This window comes from Rattus norvegicus, chromosome 4 (genome assembly GCF_021556685.1).
Source record: "Rattus norvegicus strain SHRSP/BbbUtx chromosome 4, alternate assembly SHRSP_T2T, whole genome shotgun sequence".
Classification (NCBI taxonomy): domain Eukaryota; kingdom Metazoa; phylum Chordata; class Mammalia; order Rodentia; family Muridae; genus Rattus; species Rattus norvegicus.
Genome location: NC_141537.1, coordinates 52019862 through 52024849, shown reverse-complemented (window position 1 = coordinate 52024849; position 4988 = coordinate 52019862). Strand labels below are relative to the sequence as shown.

Below are 4988 nucleotides of genomic sequence, written 5' to 3'. Positions count from 1 at the left end.
TAGATTCCTGAAAAAGCAAGTTCTAATGCCAGTGAAGGAGAAGACTTGCTAGCAAAACGAGAGCAGACAGGCAAAGAGCAAAAGCTTCCTTCTTCCATGTCCTTACCTAGGCTTCCAATTGAAGACATGACCCAGATTTGATCTGGATTAGACATCTACATTAAAGGTGTGATTTCCTACCTCTAACATCTGAAATAGAAGCAAATCTTCCCGTTCCGAATTAAGCAGAAATCCCTCACAGGTGTGCCCTCCATTTGGGGGTTTTAGTTAATTCCAGATATAGTCAAGTTGACAACCAAGAGTAGCCATCACAGAAGGGAAAAATGAAATAGTTCCCCTTTCTGTGGCTTTAATGGCGATTCCTTTATGTTGGTTGCAATGGTTTTGTGTTGGTTTTGGAGCTGGAGCGGGTGTCCACAGAGTTCTAATCACATGCCTCACTTCAATGCAGAACCCATCAACATGGTCTTTCAGCCAACAACCCACCGTTCCGTCATGAGAGCCCCCTCTACCCATGTCCCACTGTTCGGTCATGAGAGCTCCCTCTACCCATGTCCCACCGTTCCGTCATGAGAGCCCCCTCTACCCATGTCCCACCGTTCCGTCATGAGAGCCCCCTCTACCCCTGTCCCACTGTTCAGTCATGAGAGCCCCCTCTACCCCTGTCCCACTGTTCAGTCATGAGAGCTCCCTCTACCCCTGTCCCACCGTTCCGTCATGAGAGCCCCCTCTACCCATGTCCCACCGTTCCGTCATGAGAGCCCCCTCTACCCCTGTCCCACTGTTCAGTCATGAGAGCTCCCTCTACCCATGTCCCAATGTTCAGTCATGAGAGCCCCCTCTACCCACGTCTACCATCTATTACCTGGAGGGGTCTCACTCTCTACGCTTGCCAATGTATACATTAAACAGTTTAAGCCCCAGTGTCAAAGTTCCTATCTTATTTCAGAGGAAAAGAATGGAAGAGAACAAGACAAATTCTCACGTAAAGCTATGGCGACAGACCCCGGTTCTGAAAAGTCCACAGGACGTTAAATTTTAAGGTAATAAATCAGTATGAGAAAGACTTTTTGAAATCCACTTACATTTTTTCACGGAATATCCCATTATGTATAGATGAAAAGAAAGAGGAGAAATGGAACTGGGCGTTGTCTATAATTTTTTAATATTTGTGTTAAGACTCTATCCTCATACTCATCTCCACATGGCATCTTTCTCTTTATCCAAATTTCAGGAAGCTTACATGAGGAACGTTAATTTAGTGAATGTGAGCTTATTTCTTTGATACATAAAAAAAAATTCTAGTGGTTGGAATAAAATATGTGAAAATAATAATTATGTAATTGAAAAAAGAAAAAGTGTTAATGTAATTAGGGTTTTTTTTCTTCCCCCAAATTATCTTTTCTACAAATTCTGGTCTTAGCCACATTTAAAAATAGAGGAAAGTACTTTATTTTTAAAAATAAACATGATTAGTACGAGGCTTTAATACATTAAAACTAGTAACAAAAAAAAGGCTTTAGATTATAACACAGCTGCCACATGGCCAGTAATTAAGAAAAGCACTTTGCAAATAGTTATAGATTAAAGACAATTATTCAGTAATGGATGCAAGCGACTATCTAAAATGTCTTATTTAATTGGTTTGGCATTTGAAACTAAAAACTCTAAAGGAGAATTTTAAATAACTGTCATTAAAATAGAACTCAGACTTCTGAACTAATTTAAGTGAAAATTATTCAATGTGTCTAATAGCTGTACACTGAAGTTGAAACTGAAGTTGGGCTATGTGTCTTCATGAATGGAGACTGAATCAGTGATGGATTTGGTGACCAAAATGATGTCAATGTATATGTGTGATCAACGGTGTATATAATGCCTACCTCTGAGAGTCAGTATTCATAATCTCATTATATTACTTGGCTTATGATATTAGACAGTGAATGTAACACATTTCATGTCATAAAGCATAGGGGAGACCTTAAGGTTCTTTTCCCAGGTTCCCATAGATGGATGGTGATCTTCTGTATATAACTAATGGGTCAAGTGGCATTTCCTAAACGCTGTGGACACAGTGAGGGAAGTGTTAGAGGAAGACCGGGATTAGGATGGCTTTGATTCTGCCCAATGTAGATGAAGCCAAACTCAGTTTAAAGCTGAGACCAACATGCCAAACTTCTATGGAGGGATATGGAGACCTCTACTAGCTAGACACGAATAATTACTTTCTGTTCTTTTCCATAAAGTCCATAGTGGTGACCTGAGAGCTGGCTCGACTCAACACCCACTCTGAAATCGTTCAAAGGAGAAATGACCCTGACTGCTCATGAGATGCCAGTCTTTTTCTCTGCCGTTACTACCTTGGGTCCTGTCTTCATCTTCTGTGACCTCAGAGAGCAACAAAGAAGCTTTCCCGCCATCAAACTAATCCCTTTTCCTCCTCCTACGCTGCCTAAAAAGCTACAGAGAATGGCTCATTGATCAAACATAGCAATTTGGGAGTCCGCTTAAATCCAGGACAAAACCAGAAGCCAACCCCATTTAATACCTTTTATAAGAGGGTCACATGGACTTGAGAAAGAAAGAAGCGTGAGCAAGAAAAAGCAATCGATGATGGCAAGAATCAATATTTGCATGGTTTATAATAGGGAGGTGGGAGAAAGTGGAAAGTCAGTGAGAGTTCCATTAGTATTCTAAGCTTTCACTGTGCTAAAGGAAAAATAGGACATATTGGACTTGTACCTTTCCTAGTAGGAATACAGGTTAAATTCAGAATAATTTATATGCTAATAAGGATTGTTTTGTAGTATGAAATGGCTCGTGTAGAAATGAGCACTCAGGGGTAAGATTACCCAGAGAAAGAAGGGACTCATACAGTGCATCTTTAATCTAAGGCATACACAGGGGAACCTGAAATGTTCCAGTACAAAAGCTACAAAGAAGCCTAATGCAAGCTCTTAGGGACAGCAGGGCCTTTCTGCATCCTTGTAAGGATGTGACTCAATGAGGGAGCTTTCTTATGAGGGATGCATCAAGCTACTGACGCTTGGTGGATAGGGCCATGCTGTCCCCAAGATTGTTCCAGCCAATGACAGAGTATGACAGCCATAGTCCACCCAGTGCAGTTCCTTTCATAGCTCTAGGGAGGCCCCTGGACCTAGAAGAGGTGTTCTAGGAGTGAAGAAACAGTCAGAATGTCTTACGAAGCCTCTCTTCCTTCCTTCTTTCCTTTCTCATGCATCACTACAAGCTGTGAATGCCCCCTCTCTGCTCGGGCTTTTTCTCTCTGTTGTTGTTTTCCCACAAGTCATCACTATTCATTTTTGGTGGTTTTCTTATTTCTCTTGTCTTTTTCCAGTGTTTGTGTGCATGCATGCTTGCTTGTGGTGAGAGAGAGAGAGAGAGAGAGAGAGAGAGAGAGAGAGAGAGAGAGTGTGTATGCACATTTGCACATGTTGGACATGTGTTGATGTCAATTTCTGTGTATGGCTGCATGTGCAGAGGCCTGAAGTTGGTGCTAGGATTCATCCTTGCAAATTACACCTTAATGGGGCAGTGACTCTACACGCCACCATTGTGTGAGGTCCCATGGCAAGGTTCCCTAATTGAACCCAGAAATGTTTCATACTTATTCTGTCCTGATGTCACCTTCTGAAGGACTTTAACATGTATACAGGATAATCTCAGCCTATTTTGTCAAAGGCAAAGAGTTGCAAGGGCTCCCCATGACAGTGTTAAAGATTATGTGATTTCGATATGAGGTTGGGGACCACACAAGTTGCTCTTTTCTGCCTGTTTTCCACTTCTCCTCCAGCTGCACCCTGCTTGCTCTGCACTGTCAGGCCATTGTCCCCAGCTGTCACAACCTCATGTACCCAGACCTCAACATCATAAAGAGCTGTTCTCCGACATCTACAAGATCCTGAAGATTGCAGACAGGCTGTGCCTGGAGGTGGACGGCAAGATGGTCAATAGAACAGAAGATGCCATCGATGATTTGCTCATTAGTGGAAATGCTTTTCGATGAAGGTCCAGACGGCGAAGCTACTAAAAGCACAGAAGTCACCGGTGTTAACAGTGCCATGAACCATAATTTACAGGAAGAAACCAGCCTCACAAAAGAGGCCTACAAAGTACATCAAAGACTACATGAAATCACTCAAAGGCCAACTTGAAGAACACAAACCAGAAAGAGTAAAATCCTTTTATGACTGGAGCTGCAGTGCAAATTAAAGCAAATTAAAGCTAATTTCAATAACTACCAGGTTTTTATTGGTGAAAACATGAATCCAGATGGTATGGTTGCTCTCGTGGACTACCGTGAAAATGGTGTGACTTCCTTTATTCATGATTTTCTTTAAGGTTGGCTTAAAGATGGAAAAATATTAACAAATTGGATCTATCATCTGTCAACATAATTGGCTGCTGCTTACCATCCACACAACACCAGAACGTAGGAAAAATGGGACTGATATCATCTTGAGCTTTTATTTTGACTGTGATTTACTTGGAATGGAGGCATTTCTTTTTAAGAAAAAAGCATGTCATGTGGGTTGTCTAAAAATAAAGTACATATAAATAAAAAATAGATTATGTGACTTCAACACCTCTCTTCAGTCATAAACCAAATTACTATCTTATACTATGCAAGACTTTGTATATTAACCACCTTTTCATTCGAAAGGTAAAAACATTTTAAACTTTAAAGGTAAAATATTTAAAATATGTTTTTAGTGCCACCAATGACATGAACTTGTAAGGAAAACTCTCAGGAGTCCATAGCCTAAATTAAAAGTCAAGCCCAAACAACTACAAGAGAATTAAAACTAGCTTTGGCCATGTAGACAGTACTAGGTTTTGTGAATCTGAGCCTTGGATTTCATGACCATTTGAGGTGTAAAGCTACTGAAACCCAAGATAGATGGCAGCCTTTCTTTTTTTTTTGAGCTGGGGACCAAACCCAGGACCTTGTGCTTGCTAGGCAAGCG

At 41.1% G+C, this 4988-nt stretch overlaps 1 pseudogene; it reads left to right on the top strand.

Moving 5' to 3' along the window:
* The first annotated feature begins 3884 nt into the window (after positions 1-3884).
* Positions 3885-4471, top strand: LOC147994769 (translationally-controlled tumor protein-like; annotated as a pseudogene).
* The last annotated feature ends 517 nt before the right edge of the window (positions 4472-4988 follow it).